The 25,301-nt window shown below is 47.6% G+C and overlaps 1 protein-coding gene and 1 pseudogene across 4 annotated transcripts in view; one reads left to right on the plus strand and one right to left on the minus strand.

The window, feature by feature from the left end:
- Positions 1-16,952, minus strand: part of LOC144806035 (uncharacterized) — a 71,848-nt gene extending 54,896 nt beyond the window's left edge. For 2 of the 3 annotated variants that reach the window (XM_078672483.1, XM_078672484.1), the window contains exons 1-3: positions 16,895-16,952; positions 14,158-14,227; positions 2,477-2,655 (exon numbers count right to left, since the gene is read on the minus strand). The gene's annotated coding sequence lies outside the window, so the exon portion shown is untranslated. Of the gene's footprint in view, positions 1-2,476; positions 2,656-14,157; positions 14,228-16,713; positions 16,774-16,894 lie in introns of those variants that run through there. The other variant, XM_078672486.1, reaches the window with a different exon arrangement.
- A 649-nt stretch (positions 16,953-17,601) lies between these two features.
- Positions 17,602-25,301, plus strand: part of LOC144806040 (uncharacterized) — a 142,014-nt pseudogene continuing 134,314 nt past the window's right edge. Inside the window, exon 1 of the transcript XR_013605664.1 lies at positions 17,602-17,650. The product of XR_013605664.1 is annotated as an uncharacterized LOC144806040 (transcript). The remainder of the gene's footprint in view (positions 17,651-25,301) is intronic.

Genomic DNA, 25,301 nt, shown 5'->3' on the forward strand with positions numbered 1-25,301 from the left:
AAGTTCATCAATAACCTTGAACAAAGTCTACGGTGCCTAACCTCCATTATATCGGCTCATTGGGATGAGGTCCTACCATTGGCAGAGTTTTCATACAACAATAGCTATCATGCAGCTTTAGGCTGTTCCCCTTTCTTTTTTATAACTGGCTTACATCCACGATCTATTCCTGCCATCCTTCCAGATTTATGCCTGCTGTGACCAAAAGATTAACAGAATTGCGGGAATTTCAAGAACAAGCCAAGCGTAGTTTAGCCAACAATAAACAAAAAGGTCAAATTATCAGTCGATAAACACAAAACACCAGCATCACCCTATAAAGTAGGGGATCTCGTCTGGTTATCAACCAGAAATATCCAGATTGAAGGCCCCAAGAAACTAAAACCTAGGTTCATTGGCCCCTTTCCCATAAATAACATTTTGAATCCAGTTTCAATGAGATTAACTTTGCCCTCGGAATATGCCAATCACCCAGTTTTTCGTGTATCTTTGCTCAAACCACATGATCCGGTGTAGTGACTGAGGTATTGGTGCTTTTTTGGCTCGGTTATGACCGTTGCCCACCACCATCTCAATATATGCTGCTGTCAATCGAACATGTATGGTGTTTTGTCCATTCCCGACCTTTATTTCACCTACTTGGTAGGGCTTGCCTATAGACTTTGACAGCTTTATGTCCCCTTATATGCTGCTTTTTGTTCTTTTTCGGGCCTAAAGGCCTATGCTCGAGCGATGCTATGTTCTTTTCTGACACCATCCTGCTAAGCCTCTTTAGGTGAAAGGCAATGTTTTAGTTTCAAGGTGTTGTTCGCTAGTAGTGAACCAGCAAGCACCGGTTCTTGTCGGAGAAATGTACTCTCTTCGCGCTGGAGCCATAACAAAAGCTTGGCCAGCTGCTGTTGTGTGCCAGGTACGGAAAGGTACAGGAATCTCATGAGAACGGTAGGCGGGTTCTTCTAGAAGCTTCGAGAGAGAGCTACATTCTATATTAGTGAAAGCGGGTCCAAGTGAGGGTGAGAGGATTGTCTGGTGGTTTTGGCGGTCTGGTGAAGCATCACGGTGCAGACGTGCAGTCGTGTTTGTGGAACAGAGAGTCCTGACCCAACCGAAGAGGGAAAGAGAGACGGACCTGTCTTCAGATTGCAGATGTCTAATAATATGGTGAGGTGTTCCATTTATGACTAATTTTATCTAATTATTCCTTTATTTTCAGGTTCTATATGTGTGTATGTATATTAATAAGTCATTTCTTTCTATGTCCTTTCATCATTGTGTAATAAAAGACCCCAATTTGCATTAATTCCATTTGTTTGTTGTCACTAAGAGAGAGTGTGGGTTCTTCTTAACCAGGTGCTGTAGTATAGAAGGAGGGATGATTCCCTTCTTACAGGTAACTGATGATGGGAAGGTGTGCTGCTCATGATTAGGGATGACTACATGGGAGAATATATAATTTGTCCTTATTCTCTGTGGAGGAAGGTCGGGCCCCTTTTTTACCAAGTGCTTACAGAGGGATGTGCTAGTTCCCCTCTAATGAGTACTTGTAGATACGGAAGGGAAATCGGCTCCTAAGCAGGAATACCTAAATTGCTGGTAGACCAACCCAACATAGCGTAAGAGGTATGTACTGATTTTCACCGGAAGGTGTTGCTGATTCGCACCAGGGTGCGTTGCTCGCATAAGTGCGCGTTGAACGTCGGAAGACGTTGCTGAATTGATATTGATTCGTCGGAGGACGTTGCTGAATTGATATTGATTCGTCGGAGGACGTTGCTGATTTGATATTGATTCGTCGGAAGACGTTGCTGATTTGATATCGATTCACACCAGGGTGCGTTGCTCGTGTAAGTGCGCGTTGATCGTCGGAAGACGTTGCTGACCTGATTTGATATTTGATTCTGATTCGTCGGAGGACGTTGCTATACATACCCTCTGAGCTTTGATCTATAGTATCTTTAGTTATTTATGTTACTCCTTTCTCAGATAGGTAGTCTGAATGTGGTGTTTTGTTGTTAGGCATTCTGGGAAGGGACTGTGATGAGTAATTACTTTATAGCTAACTAGCTGAAACACCAGAAAAGTAGGAAAATATCAGTCATTACATCAGTCCATATGAAGAAAATCGTATTATAGATGCAAAACGTAAACATGGTCGATTACAGTATTTAATTAACTGGAAGGGTTATGATGCGCCAGAAAGATCCTGGAAACAGGAACACATGTACATACTACAAGATTGGTCAGATCTTTCCATGCCTTGCATCCGGAAAAACCCTGTCACATACGAAGACCTTTGGGGGGGCAGGAGGCATTTCCTGCATGTGTAAACGTTCTTGGCATGTACACGTGAATTACTTGGGAAAGATCTAAGGCCCAAATCACCTTCACATGCACACGTGAGAAAACCTGAGACCCAAAGCAAGTTAAACCCCACCCACTTGGTTCCCGATGCTTCGCTTCGTGCCTAAACACTCACCTGACTCCGGACCTTGGTGGCAGATCATCCGAAGCTCTTTAGCGCTCCACCCTGCTTCCTTTCCTGTCTTCACTCAGTGTCTTCGGGTGTGTTCTTGCTCCCCGGAGCACATTTCAGACATTCCTTCCTGTTTCTGAATTTCCGGCTCCAGATCCTCTCCCGGCACTGTTTCCGATTTCCTGCAAAAGAGAAAAGAAAAGAGAATCAACAAAGGGATGCCAAGCAACACCTCGCTCTGAATGGTAAAGCGTTAGCATGCTTGAACACATACCAGTAAGAATTTAAACTTTATGAAAACTGTGGCAGACCTCTTGACCTTCTATATATCAAGAGAACGTTTTGAAACTCTTCCTGAAACAATCCAAGGACTTTAAGGACATTGAGTAAGTGAAGACTGTTAAAGTAAAACAGACATTTGTGTAAATACCTTGAGTCTGATTAGAAGACTGAAAGGGAACAGAGAGCTTGATTGTTGTTATTATTTATATATATTTAATGTGAAATTACGGAGCAAATATTGTAAAGGAAATCAGTAACTCTTGTGATAATTTGAGCAATCACAGATTATTAGTGCACCTGTAGTGTTTTTTTTGTTTATTCTTTCTTTTAGTTTCAAGAATCCTTTTGAGAAATGGTCAAGGGTAATTCAGGTATACCTAATTAATATTTCCAAAGCAGATGTTTGACCTAAAAAAGTGATTTAGGATGTTCAGATTAATCGGGTACATTTATCAGATTATACACGAGGTGAAAACTGAAGCCCAGTAACACTTTGCCTTTCTCGAGAGACATTCTACACGACTGAATTGTCAAGTCGGTCTATAAGAATCTAGTGTGTCTTCTCTTTTCTCTCGTCCCTATTCCCCCCTCCCCCGGGGTTTGATCAGGGCAGCAAGTGAATCCTATCCTTGCCTCTCTGGTGGAGTTCAGAGGGAGTTGGGTAATAGCAGCATCAAGGAAGGAACAAACCGGAGTACAGGAGGATGAATTCATGACACCCTGGGCCCCAGGGACCACCACCTCCAAGGGGCTTTGTACTTGTTGGGAGGGGGGGCCGCGCAGCCCCCATTCTAGAGCCCTTGATGGCCTGGGCACTATCACCCCCTAGAGCCAGCTGCAATGTCTCCCGCTATGCCATAGCAAACTCTGCTTTGCTTCTTGGAAGCGAGAGCAGGAAACCTGCTCTCGCTTCCAAGAAGCAAAGCAGAATTGCTTTTGGGCAAAGGGAGCTGCATGTTAGCAAACCTAACCTGGATCTCCCCGGAGGCCCCGCCCCCTCCCTGCACCACTTGAAAACACACCTTCTGGCGTGTTTTGGGTTGGGGGATGAAGTCCCCTCGCATCTTATGGGTCCTTAAGGGCCAACTAGCCCACCAGGTACCTCCAGCAAGCACCACACAGTGGGATTGCTGAAAGGTGGTCCGAGGCCACACCTTTTTTTACACCACTTTGCAAACGTGCCTTGTGGCGCATTGCTGATGGGGCAATGAGGTTCTGTTGTGTCCTGAGGCCCTCAGGACTAAAGTGAACTTCATCCCCTGAGCAGCAGTGCGCCAGAAGTCACGTTTGCCGAATGGTGTAAAAAGGTGGCATGGCCTTTGAACACTCTCAGCAATCCAGCTGTATGGGGCTTACTGGAGGTAACAGGAGGGCTAGTTGGCCCCGAGGGACAGGGCACTGTCGCAATTAAAGCTCACATGTGATTATTCGATACAAAAAGGGAGGCACAGGGTCAGACTGATTTGCATATAGCCATGTCTGAAATGGGGTGGCTGAGTGGGCTAAAGAATGGTGATGGATTAAACCCAGATCAGTTGACTAGGGGTGAGTATTTGATTTGCTCAAACGCTCCATCCATCATCCCATTTTGTATCGCTTTGTTCGCCCTAAGTGTGGCAGGGTATGCTCAGACGTGAGTCCCTTGCTCACTTGGCCACTGGATTCAAGATAGCCTGGCTGATGAGGATTATGAATCCGAAACCGGTCCCAGGATGCTTGTTTCCGGTCCATGGAAGACATGGCTTGGCAGTTCGGGCTGGACTGTTCCCAGGAGGCACAGGGTCAGACTGATTTGCATATAGCCATGTCTGAAATGGGGTGGCTGAGTGGGCTAAAGAATGGTGATGGATTAAACCCAGATCAGTTGACTGGGGGTGAGTATTTGATTTGCTCAAACGCTCCATCCATCATCCCCTTTTGTATCGCTTTGTTTGCCCTACGTGTGGAAGGGTATGCTCAGACGTGAGTCCCTTGCTCACTTGGCCACTGGATTCAAGATAGCCTGGCTGATGAGGATTATGAATCCGAAACCGGTCCCAGGATGCTTGTATCCGGTCCATGGAAGACATGGCTTGGCAGTTCGGGCTGGACTGTTCCCAGGAGGCACAGGGTCAGACTGATTTGCATATAGCCATGTCTGAAATGGGGTGGCTGAGTGGGCTAAAGAATGGTGATGGATTAAACCCAGATCAGTTGACTGGGGGTGAGTATTTGATTTGCTCAAACGCTCCATCCATCATCCCCTTTTGTATCACATGTGATTATTGGCAGTGGTCTGCATTTTCTGAGACTCTGGCTTTACTGCCTCACTGATGAGTGATCCTATCCACTTACGGGTACTCACTGACACCAAAGGTGCTCCTCAGCCCTTACCTCTACGCTCAAAGATATCAATTTATAATAGGATCTTGCAGTTAAGCCATAGGCTAGTTAGTACATTCTCTCTCTCTCAATCTATGCAGCCTCCATTTGTAACTGCTTTGACTGCCTACTCTTTGGAGTGCAGACCGTTGGCAATCAAAGTCTTGTATAGATCATGATTACTGGACTATTTATACTTCACAGATGTGCCTGCGATTACTCTCTGGCATACTTTTCCCCTAAAACAGCAGTGTACAGACAGTATTTCCTTGTGAGAATTAGTTGGTACTGAAAGTCTATGTACCATTCTATTGTGAGTTAACTTCAAAACTATTTATCCTGAATTTTTTTAATGGATCAATATTGCTGATTTTTCTTTATTCCCACCACCTACAAGTGGTGTAATTGTTTTGATTTTCATTAGTAAATCCCCGTGCAAAAGACATTGCTACCTGCGCCTGGTTATAGTTTTTATGAAAAGTACGTCAAGTTATGAGAAAAAAACCTTTAACATCACAAATTCCTTCACTGAGCCTTTCTTCTCAGTCCACTTTACTTTCTCTCCTAACATGTCTCTCACGAATGTGGTCCCTCTTCTATCCTTTTCAGCCTCTCATTCCCTCACTCAAGTGGACCTTCATGGTCTTAATTTATCTCTTACTTTCTCTTTCTAGCTTCTCACTTTCTTTTTCCCGTATTATCTCACTGTTTTCTTTTAACTCTCTTCATCTTTTTCAACACCCTTTTTTTCTTTCAATCTTGTTTTTTTCTCACTTTTTTTCTTGCTTTTACTTTTTATGTCTCACTGTCTGTTGTATTTTCGCTCTCTTGATCTTGTTCTCTTCTAGCTCTCTGTTCTTCTCTCATCCTCATCTTTGTCTCCTTTTATCTCTCTCTTTATTTTTGCCTTATTTGCTCTTCTTCTCAACCATTGTCTGCATCACCCTCTTTCTTTCCTCTTTTTCACTCTGTTCTCTGATACCTTTGGGTTTCCTCTTGCTCTCCATTCTCATCTTTCTCTCTCTCCACCCTACTTGCAGAGTGTGCACCTTTAAGCACTCTGAATAAGGGGGACATAATATCTGCCAATCTCTGGCTGATATCCATCATCTCACAAATTCTAAATGCTAACCTTTGACTTTTTCACTCTATTCTATAATTCCCTTGAGTTTGCAGTCACTTTCATGTTAATTTGTTTCTCTTTTGCTCTGGTTCTTACCCGATTTCATTCTCTCATGCTATTTCTCATCTAAATGGTACATTGACGGCTCCCTTCTCACTTTCACGCGGAATGAGACAGGGCGGCCCGTTGTCGCCTCTGTTGTTCATTTTAGCCACGGACCCACTAATACGGCACTTCCAAGAGAAACACCTTCATAGGTGTTTACACTTCACCACCGGCCCATTGTTAGTATCATTTTATGCAGATGACACGATTTTATATGTATGCAACCCCCAGACTAATTTGGATCCCCTGGGAGACCGACTTGGGTATTCCGATCACAGACGAACAGTGGGCTGCCTGCTGTGCAGTTACGAAAAATGTCTCCCTTAATAGCCGACACAAACTAATACACTTTAAGTTTCTTCGTAGGATATACATTACCCCCTCCAGACTCCACAGGATAGACCCTGCCAGATTGCACCATTGTGCAAGATGCAACGCTCCAAATGCAGACTTCGCCCACCTCGCCTGGACCTGTCCACGCAAACACTCATACTGGGTAGGAATACATAAGATAGTGAGTGGCTTGGTTAAGGTACCGATGACCCCCTTGCCCAAGATTGCTCTGTTGGGATATGTAAAGCAGTTCCCACCGGCAATTTGCAGGTTTGTTGCCATAAGCTTACTACTGGACAAAAGGGAGGTATCCATTCATTGGGGTGGCAGAACAGCACCATCGATGAAGGGATGGCTGAAGAGCATGGCGTCCTGTTCCACAAACAGCGACCTATACGCAATAACGGTCCCCCCCACCTCCAGGCCCAAAGATATCTGGGGAGCTTTCAGAACATACCTAGAGGCGCAGCGACAAGACCCCCTACCCAGAAAGAACAGGGCATAGTCCCAACAGGGGTGGGTTAGACTGTCCCGAGATACATGTCAATAATCAACTACACCAGATGCTAAACTCCTTTTTTGATGTCGGTACAGTTGATGTATCCTATGTCATGTTTGTAAACACCGTTTATGTGAATTAGAGTCAAGAACGATTGTAACAGAAAATATGTTAGCAGCCGAGGGACTTGCTTTATGTAACATGTGATCAATCTGCGGCATTGATTGAACCCTTGACAGTGTGTATTATGTCTACCTGTACTTGCCAAAGGATTTTACTTGTCCTAGTGTACTTCTTTACTCATACCTAAACGCAAAATAAAGTTTAAAAAAAAATAAGGGGTAAGAGCTCACTGAAGCCTACCCTACGCCCACACAGGAGCAGCAATCATTAGTGAAGCAGGTGCAAGGAAGCTCACCAAGGTGCAATTTCTGTAATCAGATGTAGGATAGATATATAGCCAATCACCGCTGCATGCAAGGCCGTCTGTCTATCAGATCGGATAGATGGCTTTGCATACCCGATGAGACTACATGCTAGGACTTATCAAAGGCAATAATCCTTTCATGATTTTATCTGACTGGATGCGATGGTGATTACCAGCTTATTGATATTGCATCTCTTAATAAGAATAAGCGACTTGGTGTTCTTCAATAAAACTATTTCAATATGGATCGAAGGAATTAAATCAATCATGAATGATACGGTGATTGCCTATATATCTATACTACATCTGATTACAGAAATAGCACCTTGGTGAGCTTCTATAAAAGACTATTCCAACCCTGATGAAGTCCATGTTGGACGAAACACGTTGGCTGGGCTGATGCATTTGAGTACAAATAAAGAATACATTGAAAAAAAGAAATCTCAAGACTCTGCGCTGTATTTTCTGATTTGGTGGAACTTATAATATTTTGTATAGTTTGCAAAGGAAATGAGGTTTAATTACATGCTTGAGCATAATTGATTTAGGAATCTAGTAATAAATGTATGCTCCTTTTCAGAATTTGACAATCCTAGTCAGTATAAGGCACACGCAAACCCCATATTTAAACTGTGGTAAACCCCCTGGTAGCTTGGCACAGAGCAGTCAGGCTTAATTTAGAGGCAATGTGTAAATATTTGTGCAACACTTCAAACAGTAAAACAGCGTAAACAGCACACAAAATCAACACCAGGTTAGAAAAATAGAGCTCAATTTAATCAACAAATCGAAACCCAAAGACAAAAATCCAATCAGTATAACCGGAGATATGAATTTTTAAAGTATAAACTTCTATACAGCACCTAAAAACATAAAGCGTCAACCGAGGCAATCTGGTCATGCTGGACCAGGTTAAAGTAAAAAGTTCAAGCTAATCACGATGGAGCGCGAATTAGATAGAGCCCCAGATTAGTTCAGCTGAAGGTTTTACCCTCTCATGTTTTGAGCCAAGAGCCCCGTTCGCATTGGAGAGGGTCGCAGGGAGTAAGGAGAGAGTTGATGGCGGTGGTGGACATGGCACAAAGAGCAGGCCAGGTGTCGCAGAAGGTCGGGCAGGAGCTTTACGTTGTTGGTCTTCCAGATCGATTGATGCTTTCCGTGCAAGGGGATAGGCGGCAGGGGCTTGTGCTGAAGTTCCGTGCGAGCAGTGGGATTCCGGTGTGAATGGGCTCATTTCCACTCATGAAGAGTTCAAAAGCTTGATTTAGGAGCCCACCGAACCACAGCAAGGGTCTAGGGCCTGAGAGGCACCATTTGGGAGCAAGGAACGCGCTGAAGACTGGTCCAGGCACTTCCACAAAATGAATGGGAGGTCAGGAACAGCACCAGCCCTCACTGCACAAGCTTCTATTGATTGTAAATACAAGAGCATGGCTTTAACCCGTTTATTGCGGTGGCAATTCCGCTGCGATGTGGGCGTTCGAATGCGCGTCCGGGGCCGTGTACGCCAACGGACGTGCGCAGCACTACTGAGGTAGTGCTTGCGACGGCTGTTGGCCAACACACGCACGCAAGGGTTAAAAAAAATATTTGCTGCAAACCCCAGATCAGCCAAATTAAAAGATGCTCATGTGGACACACTTGTGTCAAAAACTTATTTTATAGATGCGGTCAGCAAGTGGGTAAAGTCTGTGGTTGCGGTGGCTCAGGAGAAAGGTAAGAATGTGCAACTTGAGATTCGCGGACTACGGCGGCACTCAGAATCATGCCTGAAGCCTCCAAAAGCAGCCGGACGGAGCCTGAGGAATTGCCAGTTCTGAGTTGCAAGCTGCAACAGTCTTTAGTCTACAGACCTGAGGACATGTGACTGGGAGCCCCAAGGCCACGACGAGCCTCCAACAGCCTGGTCGCAGGGCATTGGATTTATTTAGGCATTTTTTATAGCGCATACTTTACCCAGCGGAGTCAGAGCGCTTTACAATAGAGCGAAGTATATAGGATTAGATATTATGGTAACATATTTACAGAGTATAAATCCACCAAAAATGACACGATACAAACTAAAGTTGGAGCGATTAGGGTTCCAAAAAAAACACATTCCAGAGTTGAAGCGTAAGGACAAACTAGTCTCCAGTGAGGAACACGAAACAGTCAATGCCTCCAGGCTGTGTAGGTGTATTGTTTTGACCCCGCCCCCCAGCCACTGGCCACGTGCCCCGAACCCAACGCACAGACCCCGCCCTCACTGCCACAGGCCCCGCCCCCACACACACCACACCCACAAGCCCCGCCCCCACATTCACTGCCCCCACCCGAGTAGGAGCATTCACACCCACAGGCCCCGCCCCCACATTCACTGACCCCGCCCCGGCAGAGGAGGAGCATCCACACCCACAGGCCCCGCCCCCACAGGCCCCGCCTTGACACCCACAGGCCCCACCCCCTCTCAGGAATCATACGTTAATGCTCTTCCACCACTGCCTCGAGTCCTTGTCTCCCCTTACCTCTCTTGTGGTTTCGAGGGGGCAGTGTCGGCCTGGTGGAGGGGACACACCGAGGGCCCCACGTGACAACAAAGCGCGCGCTGGACAAGGGCTACCCTGATCTGTAGCTGCGCATGCGCAGGACACTCAGTTTGTCACAAGTGCGCATGCGCAGGATGTCTGCTTGTTGTGGCCGCGCATGCGCTGAGAATAGCGGTGCCCATGAAACATAAAGAGTGTGTAATTGAGCAGCCCGCAGGGAAGCACGGCCTGGAGAGTCCAACCGAGAGGGGAAGCAACTGGGAACGTCCACACTGTCTTCCATTCAGAAAAACTGAAAACCCCAGGACTTAACTAAGAGCGCGGGTTAAAGAGGTCTTGATGGGTTAACAACTGCGCATGCGCTGGTGACAGACACTGCGTCCCGCAGCGGAGCACGAGCTAAGAAGGGCCTTGGATTAACAACTGCGCATGCGCTGAGAACAGACACCTTCAAGAGGGCCTTGTATTAACAGCTGCGCATGCGCTGAGGACAGACACTGCTCCCGGGCCTTGGATTACCATGAGCTCCTCACTGCCATGACAGGGACACTGCAGCAGCAGCTCCAAGCAGCAGGTAGGGGGAGCACAGAGGGGTGAGACTCTGAGACACACATGCAAACAATCAATCAATAAAATCTGTATTCGATCTCTTAAATACAGATCATAAAAGCACAATTTAAATCAGTGATCAACAACCAGCCCCAGTTCATAACAAGTTAAAATCCTAGAGCAAGTAGAATTATCTAAAAAGAACATCAGATAATTTTTACAGGACATTTTATCCCATAAAGTGCATCATGTGCCTCATAGACCGAATCCAGTTAGTTTACATCAAATTACTCATTTCTGCATATAATTATTAGTTAAAACCAACCTCGCGCCTTTCTCCTTTTCATACAGGCCCACAAAAAGGTGGCTACCACAGACAAAGGGATCAGGCAGAGATTTAAAGAAGTAACGTGCCACCTGGCATCGTTTAAAATTGTGGCGCTTTAAAATCGAAAGGATAAATTCTTCTCTTCCTGTATTATAAAACACACAGAACAAGACTAGGTGCAGGTCACATTGGGGGGAATGGTTGTGGGTGGGCACCGGCCTCCAGCAACAAAGCGCTCCCAGCGCTAGAGGTAAAATAAAGCGCTCCCAGCGCTATAACCAGAAAATAAAGCGCGTCCAGGCGCAAATAACGCGCTTCCAAGCGCTAGGAGGCAATTCCAGCGCTCCCAGCGCTAGAGGACAGCACAAGTCCAGAGAAAGTCCTTGGAATGCAGCAAGATGGGGGGGCAAGGCTGGGCCAGGGCCCAGCTCACTGGGCCCTCCAGGCAGGAAGGCAGTCCCAAGTGGCGGTTCCTCCTGGCGCCAGCAGCAGCAGCAGCCCCCCTCAGTAAGATCAGGAAAGAACAACTTGCAAGGGGACACAGACCCTTTTTATACTAATAAATCCTTTGTCTGTGTGCAGGGTGGGGGAAGAACCAGTCGCAGCTGGTCTGGGAGCACCCTTGATGTGCTCAGCCCCTCACTCTATTCACTAGGCAGGCTAGGGCCGTTAGACGCCCACCACAGGGGGCGGAGCCAGCATTGTGTGGGGAAAGCCCAGCCCTATTCAGGACCCAGGTGCATTCCTCCCCAGCCATCAGCACGCTAATCTCCACACTCACCACCGGGCAGACCCATCATGACTCATGGAGCCTGGCATCCCAGCCAGCTCCAGCCAATCACACGCCAGCACCTTTACAGCACACACACAGCCATGTCTAGAAGTGGCACTTCCACACTAGACACATACACGCCGCATACATCATTTCCAGCATTCAATCACACCAGTCCGCACATACCAGACTCGAGCCTGTACACCCCACGCATCAGGAACTACCAGGGACACATACATTCCCCATGCATTCCTATGGGAGGGCAGGCCAACCTTACTCCACGCACTCAGAGTGCGCACGCACTTTCCACTGGGACACAGTGAAAGTGCGCAGAACACAAAAATCACCATCACTAGGTCACCATTAAAAGCAAAAAGTTTAGGGGTGAACCTGCTAGAAGGGCCAAGTCCAACACTAACCATGAAGAAAATGCTAACTACCGAAGGGAAAGAATGGGACATGTTGTTGCCACTCGCCCTCTTTGTTATTTGAAGCCAGGTTCAGAGAAGCTTGGGTTGTTCTCCCTTTGAACTTCTTTACGGGAGACAGCCACAAACCTAGCTAGAAATGACAAGAGAAGCGTGGGAACAAGAGAAACAAGAAGAGACACAACACCATCTAGAATACACCCAAAGCCTAAGAAACCGCATACAGAAATTGTGAGATTTTGCTCACAAAAACCTAGAAAAAGCTCAAAGAAGCCAGCAGATGTCTTACAATAAAGGAAAGAGGTGACAACAGTTACAGGTCCATGACTGGGTGCTCCTATTCCTACCTTCCTCTATACGCCAAAAACGGGCAGAATGGAAGGGACCATATGACGGTGCTGAAAGGGTAGGCCTCACTACTTACCGGTTACGCCTTTCCTCAACCAAAACCCAGATATACCACATAAATCTACTAAAGAAATGGTTGGGACCCCTCCCCAAAGACACCCATTACGTTTTGCCTGACTCAAAACCCATTCCTTCAACATTGAATAAATTGCCCATAAACGAACATCTAACAGAGGAACAAAAAGTGTCTCTTCAGACCCTCTTAGAGTCCTTCTCCTCCATCTTTTCCGACCTCCTGGGAAAATCAACAATACTCGAGCATGCCATTGTTACCCCACCAAATAAAGTAATAAAACAAAACCCCTACAGAATACCAGGCGTTAGGCGGGACTCAGTTCCTGACGAAATAGAGAGCATGTTACAACTAGGAGTCATAAAACCTTCCAGCAGTAACTGGTCTCCCCCATTGTCATAGTTCTGAAACCTGATGGTTCCATCCGTTTTTGAATAAACGTCCGAGCAGTCAATACCATCTCGAAATTTCACTCATACCCGTCGATGAATCGAGAAATTAGGCTTAGCCCAATATATAACCACATTCGATCTTACAAAAGACTATTAGCAGGAAGACCAAGAAAAATCGCCTTTAGCACCTCTAATGGGCTATACGAGTTTACTGCACTGCCTTTTGGGTTACACAGAGCACCAGCGACGTTCCAAAGACTTATGAACAAAGTTTGCTCCCAACATCAAGAGTACTCCTTAGCCTTCATAATATTTAGCCCTAACTTGGAACTACATCTCGTCCATTGTGGGAAGATATTCCAAGCACTTAGGACTGCAGGGCTCCACGTGAACTCCAAAAAGACCAGGATAAACTTCACCAAAGTCAAATATTTGGGCTATTTATTGGGAGATGGGGCTATCGCTCTGCAACAAGAGAAATTGAGAGCAGTCTTAGACACCCCCTTCCCTCCCACCAAAAAAGGCATTAGATCCTTTTTGGGCTTACAAGGCTACTACCGCTGGTTTAAACCCAATTATTCTGAAATAGCAGCACCACTAACCGACCTACTGAAGCAAGAGAAAAGGAACTAAGACTTGGTAAATCCTCCCCAAGCTGCCAGAAAGGCATTCCACGAGCTCAAGTGAGCCATAACCTAAGGCGGAGAAACCAGCAGGGAAGACCGGAAAAACGGAGAACACCGAACAGCCTTCCGAGAGAGAGAACTGGAGCCTTGGGGAGGTCACAGCTTGTTGGCGAGGAGGGAAAGTCGAAACAGAAGGAGACCAGACCTCACTGAAGGACGTGGAGTTACCACGCCATGGCCCCGGAGTGACGTGGCTCTTACATGTGAGTGGGCATCTACGGGGCTTTTGGAAAGGGGCTGAGTCAGAGAGGGATGGGAGGGGAGGCCGAGGGGTGAAAGGGACTCAGGGAAAAGGAAATAAGTGAGACGGAAACAAAGACAAGAGCAGAAATCATTGGCTACTCTTTTTCTTTTGGTTACTCCAACCTCTACCCCCTTCCTTCACATTTATGCATAGCTATTATTTATCCCTCACATCCTCCCTTGACTAAACCATAAAGCAAAAACACTTACCTGAGCCTTTTCCTTCTGTCTGAGGGACGACGGCGGCCGAGGCTCACCTAAGGGACTGAAGTGGAAGACCCTGTGGGAAAGAAGAATACAAAAGAGACAATCAATCATTGTGATTTCCTGTAATAATAATAACCAAGAAATTATTCAATGCAGTGTGCTCCTTCTTGACTGACTCTTCTACAACGGGGAGCTACATACTCTCCCTACAGGGAATGGGAGACAGACACACAGAGACCAACAGACACACACACACAGACACACACACACAGACACACAGACACAGACACACACAGACCGACGCACACACACACAGAGACCAACAGACACACACACACACACAGACAGACACAGACAGACACAGACAGACACACACAGACACACACACACAGACACCAACAGACACACACAGACAGACACACACACACACACAGACACACAGAGACCAACAGACACAGACACACACACACAGACACACACAGACAGACACACACAGACAGACACACACACAGACAGACACACACACACAGACACACAGAGACCAACAGACACACAGAGACCAACAGACACACACACAGACACACACACACACAGACAGACACACACAGACACACAGAGACCAACAGACACACACACACACAGACACACAGAGACCAACAGACACACACACACACAGACACACACACAGACACACAGACAGACACACACAGAGACCAACAGACACACAGACAGACACACACAGACACAGAGACCAACAGACACACACAGACACACACACAGACAGACACAGACAGACACACAGAGACCAACAGACACACACACACACACAGACACACAGACACACACACACACAGACACACAGACAGACACACACAGACACGCACACACAGACACACAGAGACCAACAGACACACACACAGACAGACACACACAGACACACACAGACACACAAACACAGAGACCAACAGACACACAGACAGACACACACACACACAGATACACACACAGACACACACACAGACACACACACAGACCAACAGACACACACACAGACAGACACACACAGACACACAAACACAGAGACCAACAGACACACACACACACAGACACACACACAGACACACAGACAGACACACACAGAGACCAACAGACACACAGACAGACACACACAGACACAGAGACCAACAGACACACAGACACACACACAGACACACACAGACACAGACAGACACACAGAGACCAACAGACACACACACACACACAGACACACAGACACACACACACACAGACACACAGACAGACACACACAGACACGCACACACAGACACACAGAGACCAACAGACACACACACAGACAGACACACACAGACACACAAACACAGAGACCAACAGACACACAGACAGACACACACACACACAGACACACACACAGACACACAGACAGACACACACAGAGACCAACAGACACACAGACAGACACACACAGACACAGAGACCAACAGACACACACAGACACACACACAGACACACACAGACAGACACAGACAGACACACAGAGACCAACAGACACACACACACACAGACACACAGACACACACACACACAGACACACAGACAGACACACACAGACACGCACACACAGACACACAGAGACCAACAGACACACACACAGACAGACACACACAGACACACACAGACACACAAACACAGAGACCAACAGACACACAGACAGACACACACACACACAGATACACACACACACAGACACACACAGAGACCAACAGACACACACACAGACAGACACACACAGACACACAAACACAGAGACCAACAGACACACACACACACACAGACACACAGACAGACACACACAGAGACCAACAGACACACAGACAGACACACACAGACACAGAGACCAACAGACACACAGACACACACACAGACACACACAGACACAGACAGACACACAGAGACCAACAGACACACACACACACACAGACACACAGACACACACACACACAGACACACAGACAGACACGCACACACAGACACACAGAGACCAACAGAGACACACACAGACAGACACACACAGACACACAAACACAGAGACCAACAGACACACAGACAGACACACACACACACAGATACACACACAGACACACACACAGAGACCAACAGACACACACACACACAGACAGACACACAGACAGACACAGACAGACCAACAGACACACACACACACACACACACACACACACAGACAGACACACACACACACACACACACAGACACAGACAGACACACACAGACAGACACACACAGACACACGGAGACACGCACACACACAGACACACACAGACAGACACACACAGACACACAAACACAGAGACCAACAGACACACAGACAGACACACACACACACAGATACACACACAGACACACACACAGACACACACACAGACCAACAGACACACACACAGACAGACACACACAGACCCACACACGGGAAAGCAAAGTAGGAAAACGCTATATACAGTTGTTCTGTGCTGGCATATGTACATTGTTTTAGAAAGATGGTGGAACTGTTGATTTGAATGCACTTTCTTTTCTTAAGTCACACATGTATGAAACAGTTCAGAGTCTGGAGAGCCCTGCAGCCCCTGCCCTGAGTGTGGACTCTCAGTGTCCTGAAGATGCCCCCGCGCTCGTGCGTCACCCCGGGGTCAGAGGCCTCCCTCACCTCTGCTGGAGCCCCGGGGGCCCGCCTGCCTGTGAGGAGTGGGGCCCGGTGTGTTATTCCCCCCAGGAGGGACGCTCGAGCTCAACAAAATAAAACAATGCGTCTCACTGCTGGGCACGCGCAGGACCGCGCGTCAGAGCTGCGCATGTGCGGAGCGAAGACACGACGTCCTATCGCCGAGTTAGGACCTTGCACGGGGTACGGACTGTGAACTGCCCTGCACGGAGAACACTCAGCCTCACTGCGCATGCGCAGAGGAAAGTCATTTCCCCCAGAGGAGCGGACCGAGGAGCTTTGCATTTACATACCTCTCACCCTGTGCTGTGGCGCGAGGCGCCCTCGTGCTCTGCGGCGGGAGGCAGTTATATCTTATTCATTGTGTCCCCGCGCGGACACTGGAATTCTTGTACTTCTTTGAGTCCCACCTGTGCTGGCTCTGAGCTGTCGCCCTTCACTGCGCTCCGTGCTGTGAACTAAATGAAATCTTTCTTGCACCGACTTCTGGAGTTGGATTGTAGTAACATCGGCGTCTGTCCGCCGCGCATGCGCAGTTGTTCATCCACAGGCCCTCTTTAACCCTCGCTCCGCAGCGGGAGGCAGTGTTTGTCCTCCGAGCATGCGCAGCTAATCCAATGCCTCTTTAGCCCGCGCTGTGGGTAGCAGTGTCTGTCCCCAGCACATGCGCAGTTGTTTATCCACAGGTCCACTTTTAACCCGACCCACAACAGAGAGCACAGCACCCACATGAAACCCCGGGTGAGGTCATTTATTTAATGCATTCTTATAAAGCGCGGACTTTACCCGAAGGTGTCAGAGCACCGTACAATAGAACCAATAGAACCAGTGAGGTTACATGAGAGAACTGTTACAGGATGGAACAAATAAAAATAGCAGCCATAGAATCAAAACAACGCAGACAAAAGGAACACAATCTCAAGCACAGCAAGCACAGACTGTACAAGAAGGTAGACATTGGGAGGACTCTGGTTGGGAAGACTTGCTAGCCGCAGCAAGGGCAGGAGATCAATCACTTTTTTTGCGAATTGTTGCAAACGGCAATAAGTCGAGCAAGCCAGCCCAGGACTACCAGCTAGATCATGGGTACTCACAAACTTTCTCTCGGGGGCCAAATTTACAGTTTGGTTTGTGTCCGAGGGCCGCATCGGTGGGGGAGGGGTCAGTTGGGGAGGGGGCGGGGCTAGAGCAACAACATAAAACTGACCATGAGGTTGATCACAGGTCCCTGCAGCGGACGCCTTCGTCCACTGAGCCGTCCCAGCATACACATATCTCTCTCTCTCTTTATCGGTCTCCCTCCCTCTCTCCTGTCTTCCTCTGTCTCACTCTGACTGTCTCACTCCCTCTCTCTCTCTCTCCCTCTCTCTAGCTCTCTCTCCCTCTCTCCCTCCCTCTCTCCTGTCTTCCTCTGTCTCACTCCCTCTCTCTCACTCCCTCTCTCTCACTCCCCCCTCTCTCTCCATCCCTCTCTCTCCCTCCCTCTCTCTCTCCCTCCCTCTCTGTCTCCCTCCCTTTCCCTCCCTCTCACTCTCCGTCTCACTCCCTTTACCTCCCTCCCCCTCCATTTCCCTCCCTCCCTCTCACTCCCTCTCCATCTCCCTCCCTTTCCCTCCCTCTCCCTCCCTCCATTTCCCTCCCTTTCCCTCCCTCCATTTCCCTCCCTTTCCCTCCATCTCACTCCCCATCAGTCTCCCTCCCTTTCCCTCCATCTCACTCCCCATCAGTCTACCTCCCTTTCCCTCCATGTCATTCCCCATCAGTCTCCTTCCCTTTCCCTCCATCTCACTCGCTATAAGTCTCCCTCCCTTTCCCTCCCTCTCATTCCCTCTCCGTCTCCCTCCCTTTCCGTCCCTATCCTTTCCTTTCCCTCCCTCTCCGTCTCACTCCCTCCCTCCCTCCCTCTCCCACTCACTCCCTCTCCCACTCACTTACTCCCTCTCACTCACTTACTCACTCTCACTCACTTACTCCCTCTCACTCACTCACTCCCTCCCTCTCACTCCCTCCCTCTCACACACTCCCACTCACTCCCTCCCACTCCCTCCCTCCCACTCACTCACTCCCTCCCACTCACTCCCTCTCACTCACTCCCTCCCACTCACTCCCTCACTCCCTACAACTCACTCACTCCCTACCACTCACTCACTCCCTCCCTCCCACTCACTCCCTCACTCCCTACCACTCACTCCCTCCCTCCCACTCACTCACTCCCTCCCTCCCACTCACTCCCTCATTCCCTACCACTCACTCCCTCACTCCCACTCACTCACTCCCTCCCTCCCACTCACTCACTCCCTACCACTCACTCACTCCCTACCACTCCCTACCACTCACTCCCTCACTCACTCCCTACCACTCACTCACTCCCTACCACTCACTCCCTCACTCACTCCCTACCACTCACTCACTCCCTCCCTCTCACTCACTCACTCACTCCCTCTCACTCACTCACTCCCCCTCACTCACTCACTCACTCCCCCTCACTCACTCCCCCTCACTCACTCCCCCTCACTCACTCACTCCCCCTCACTCACTCCCTCTCACTCACTCACTCCCTCTCACTCCCTCCCTCTCACTCACTCCCTCTCTCACTCACTCACTCCCACTCACTCACTCTCACTCACTCACTCTCTCTCTCTCCCACTCACTCCCACACTCCCACTCACTCCCACTCACTCCCACTCACTCACTCTCACCCACTCACTCACTCCCACTCACTCACTCCCACTCACTCCCTCTCACTCACTCCCTCTCACTCACTCACTCCCCCTCACTCACCCCCCCTCACTCACTCACTCCCCCTCACTCACCCCCCCTCACTCACTCACTCCCCCTCACTCACTCACTCCCACTCACTCACTCCCCCTCACTCACTCCCCCTCACTCACTCACTCCCCCTCACTCATTCACTCACTCACTTACTCCCTCTCACTCACTCACTCACTCCCTCTCTCACTCACTCACTCCCTCTCTCAATCACTCCCTCTCACTCACTCACTCCCTCTCTCACTCACTCACTCCCTCTCTCACTCACTCACTCCCTCTCTCACGCACTCACTCACTCACTCCCTCTCTCACTCACTCACTCCCTCTCTCACTCACTCACTCACTCACTCCCTCTCTCACTCACTCACTCCCTCTCTCACTCACTCACTCTCACTTACTCCCTCCCTCCCTCTTACTCCTTCCCTCTCACTCCCTCCCTCCCTCCCTCTCACTCACTCTCACTCACTCCCTCCCACTTACTCACTCCCTCTCTCACTCCCTCCCTCTCTCACTCACTCACTCACTCCCTCTCTCACTCACTCACTCACTCACTCACTCCCTCTCACTCCCTCCCTCTCACTCACCCCCTCTCACTCACTCCCTCCCTCTCTCACTCACTCACTCCCTCACTCACTCACTCCCTCTCACTCACTCCCTCTCACTCCCTCCCTCTCACTCCCTCCCTCTCACTCCCTCCCTCTCACTCACTCCCTCCCTCTCACTCACTCCCTCTCACTCACTCCCTCCCTCCCTCTCACTCTCTCACTCCCTCACTCTCTCTCCCTCACTCCCTCTCCCTCACTCCCTCTCCCTCACTCCCTCTCCCTCACTCACTCCAGCTCCCTCCCTCCCGCTCACTCCCTCCCGCTCACTCCCTCCCGCTCCCTCCCTCCCGCTCCCTCCCTCCCTCACTCCATCCCTCTCACTAACTCCATCCCTCTCACTAACTCCATCCCTCTCATTCACTCCATCCCTCTCATTCACTCCATCCCTCTCACTCACTCACTTCTCTCACTCTCTCTCACTCCCTCTCATTCCCTCCTCGTCCCCCTCCCCCTCCCTTTCCCTCTGTCACCCTCTGTCACCTCACCCTGCCTGTGTGCCAGCCGGGGCGCGCACACACTCACAGCCGCACCCGAACACTTCACAGGTCATCAAAAGACCATTTGCATGTTAATGAGGCCTCTGTATTTCACCTCTTCTTAGGCCCCTGCAGCTGTACTCTGGCCATTGCTAGGATCGCCCGGCCGGCAGACCCCACAGAGCAACAGAGTCTCTCGCGCTGCTGCAGACACTTACAAAAAAAAAACGTCAAACACAGGTATGATGTCTCGGGGGTCCGCGGGCCGCCAGGGAAGGCTTGCCGGGCCGCCCCTGGCCCGCGGGCCGTACTATGAGTACCCCTGATCTAGATCCTAAAACATGGTTCAGACACTTTGCACATTTATATGCATGCCCGGGTTCCCCTTCAATTGAGAACTTATGCATAAATAAAGAGCTGACAATGTCCAAGGAGTGTGAACCACTATATTTTAGTATCTTAGATACTAAGTAGGCTATAGTCGCCATTAAGCCGTCCAAAGCGCCAGCCCCAGATAACATCCCAGGAGACCCAGGGGTATGGGCACCGTATATCAACTTACTGTGCAATGCAATTAGCAGAGGGCAGCCTATCCCTATATCATGGAAGGGCGCGGAGATTGTCCCTATATACAAAAAGGGCAGTAGGGACGATCCCGCTAATTATCGACCTATCAGCTTGATAGACATTACCCTAAAGGTCTATTCAAAGCAGATACTGGACAGGCTAAACAATTGGCTAGTTGACAACGACATATTATCCCCATGCCAGGCAGGGTTCAGAAGAAGAATCAGCACCATAGATCAGGTGTTCAGGCTGCTAACCATTGCCTGGAAGTATACTAAACTAAGATCCGGCAATTTGTATATGGCCTTTATTGACCTAAAGGCCGCTTTCGATTCAATTCAAAGAGATCTGCTGTGGATAAATCTGCTAAATCAAGGGGTCCCAAAAAACATACTGGTGCAACTCATAAAATTACATGAAGATAATTTTGCAAAAGTGCGCTGGGGTATGGGCGAGGAGTTGACAGAGGAGATACCGGTGAGGAGAGGGTCCTTCAGGGCTGTGTCCTGGCTCCTACCCTGTTTCTCCTCTATGTTAATGATATGGTGGATTTCCTATTGGACACAAACCACGATTCCCCAAAGTTAGGTGGCTCTCATGTATGTGCTCTGACATTTGCGGATGATAACATCCTCCTCTCACAGACCCCAATGGGACTGCAAAATCTTCTGAATAAGTTGGTGGTGTACTGTAAACAAAAAGGATTGGAAATAAACCCATCAAAAACAAAATACATGTCCATCAGGCCACACAAAAGTTTTAAGAAAAAGATGTTGCTGAATGGCGTAGCGATAGAATGGGTTCACACTTTTGTTTACTTAGGGGTGACCCTAGATTCTAAGCTCTCATGGTGCCCGCATGTCAGAAAATCTGGGACCATTTTAATGCAAAATTCAGTGCCCATCTTGAAAAAGCTCCATGCAACTGGTACCAAGTCCATCACCCTAGCATTGGAGGTATATGAATCCAGGGCCTAAACCGCTTCTCTCTATGGCTCGGAGCTGTGGAGCGGAGGGCAAATCTCCACCTTAACCCTGGGAGGAAACAGGGTTTTAAGAGCGATGGTCCCCCTCCCCCAAAATACACCGGTGATCCCCTACATGTACGATCTGGGGTTAAAACGCATCGAGCATAGGGCTGTGTGGATGACTTTGTCATATTGGTTTAGGTTATGGGCCACTGATGAACTCCATATCTACAGGCAGGCACTAAGTGAACTTATCGCACTAGATACCATGTTACTTTCCCATGGCTGGCTAATATACGTAGATGGCTTTTGACCTTGGGGCTTAGTGAGTTCTGGCACCACCCAGAAAGGTTGACCGCAGAATCAAAAAGGGAACTCAGAAGGGTCTATTGGAACTTCACTGTGCACAATGTTTTACAAAATTGTGGAGTTGGCTCACTCACAAACGATTTTCTGATGGTTAAACCAACACCCCGCTTTGAGGCATTTTTAGACCAAAGCGAACCCCAATTGGCGAAAATATTGTACTTGAAATTCAGGTATGGGACCCTCCGTGTTAAGTCCTTTACAACCAAATGGGAAAATTGCCGAAATGGGGGGAAAGATAGTGAGTGTAAAATGTGCCAGCTGGGAATGCAGGAAAATATCGCACATGTTTTGTTCTTCTGCCCCACTTACCTGAGAGCTAGACAAAAATGGATTGTGCCGTTGGGCAGGAATATGGGTGTCAGGAGATGTAATGATATGTTACGCATTTTAAAAACAGATAACACCCAGCTTACTGTATTTGGAGTTTCTAGATTTTTATTGGCTATCAACTATATAAGAATGAAGAAGGGTTTGAAATTTTTACTACGATTCTGCAATAGAGGATAAAAGAACATTAATTGAGTATTGCAGGACTGAATCGCCGAAACGTTTTATTGTATATAGTATTTCATATTTTACAATGTATTTTGTTTGTAGTAGTTCTTATTATTTCTTTTTTTAATTGTTACTGTGATAAACATATAAGGGGCACAAGTACCTTTGGGAATACAACTATGATACATATGCACTGTACTTTACTATTGTAATTGTCTATTGCACCGAGAACCTAATGGCCATGTTATTTGCACTGATTCTACTAACTGCACCTTATCTTGGAATTGCGTATTTGCACAAATTTAATGATACCCACAAATCTGCAATTTACTTTCTCAAGGATTATGGCATTGGACGGAAATGATGTATCTATAAATATTGCATTGTTTTTCTTTTATGATTCCACAAATCGAATAAAGATGTTTTGAATGAAATAGATAGCAATATCCAATCCATAATGTAGCAAAATACAGTAAACCTAGGTAAAGTGCATATTGTGAATAGTACAATATAAATGACTTCATAGATCGCACATAGATTTCCGTGCACCTGTAGCTACTCTCAAAAAGGTGCCAATGCTCAAGATCAATTCAACATTGTCCAATTTAAATTTGCAGTCAAGAGCGTCTGTTAAATTAATAGGTGACAATTTTTTAAAATACAGAATTAGCAACCATAGTGCATATTTCATATAGTATCTACTAAAGAATAAAAAGTGTAAAAGTGTTTGACCGCTGTGACCATCACATGGACATGGCAGGGAGTCACGTTTTGCTTTATAGCTATAGGGAAAACAAAGCAAATATCTTACTGTCCCAGCTCTTAACAGAATAGGAGGCCTCTCTCCCATTAGGACATGGGTGGTGCAATATAACTTGGAAGACAATGCTCAGGGTACGCAATGGATATACATTTTGCAACAGTTTGTTTATTCAATTCCCTTTCTAGTCTTTCCGCGCTATGAAGTGCGTACAATGCTGTCTTTAAAACTTTTTTGTCCATTGTTCCATCTGTGTTCGAATTGGCAAACAGTCTACCAATGTTAACGCTTTCCAGACTCTTGACTACCCCAGGAAGCCATGGAATATCCATCCCTTTCTCACAGCGAAGACTATCATTTATTATGTCCCTTGTGAGAGAAGCCTCGGGATTCTTCATTATGGATAGCCAAAATAGTGCGGGGCATGCCCTTATGATGTCTTCAATGTATCCTAATTTCAGTTCGTCTTGACATATGTACGGAGGGGTTGAGATTGGAGCGCCCAAGAGTTTTCTACAAAATCTATTTTCCGCTGATTGGACGCAAGAGCATTTGGCAACACCCCATACCTCTGCCCCATAGATAGCTATTGGTACACACTGGATCTTAAAAATCTTTAAAAAGGCTGGAATTGTTCTCGATCTTTTAGGGCGGAGGAGACTGAGGATTGATTAAAAATCCCTCAAGAACTTACTTTTACAATATGCCAAGTGTTCACACCAGGTGCCGTTCGCAGCGAAGACCATTCCCAGATAAGGTAAAGTAGCAGTGCAAGTTAATTTTTGGTCACCCACAGAGATAAAATTTAAAGGACATTTCCTTGGCCCACAAGGCATTATAAAAGATTTCTTAAAATTTGTGCAAAAATCTAAGCCGGACATAAAATCTGTGAAACCTCGAACTAAAGTGCGTAGTGCATTTGGTGTGCGACCAATTAAAACCGCATCATCTGTGTATAAAAGCACTGGGAGACGTTTGCCTTGAATTCTGGGAATATCATTAGTTAGTGTGATCAGTGATTTATCTAAATTGTTTATATATATGATAAATAGAAAAGGGGCCAGAACACACCCCTGTGTGACCACTCTGTCTACACTGATGTAAGTGGAAACCTCTCCCCCACCAACAATCCTGACCCACGCTTTCAGGTCCCTATGGAGATAGGCCAAAAAATGAACAAGGGCCTCATCCAGTCCATATTCTAAAAGGATGGACCATAGACGGGACCTATTGACAAAATCAAAAGCTGAGGACAGGTCCATAAAAGCTAAGTAAAGTGGCGAGTGCTGTGCAATAGTGTACTTCCCTATGATCAAATTAAGATTAGGACTTTGCTCGTTTGTGCCAACTTTACCCCTGAAGCCTAGTTGGCATTGTTCTAAAA

This window comes from Lissotriton helveticus (assembly GCF_964261635.1).
Source record: "Lissotriton helveticus chromosome 1_1 unlocalized genomic scaffold, aLisHel1.1 SUPER_1_unloc_40, whole genome shotgun sequence".
Taxonomy (NCBI): Eukaryota; Metazoa; Chordata; class Amphibia; order Caudata; family Salamandridae; genus Lissotriton; species Lissotriton helveticus.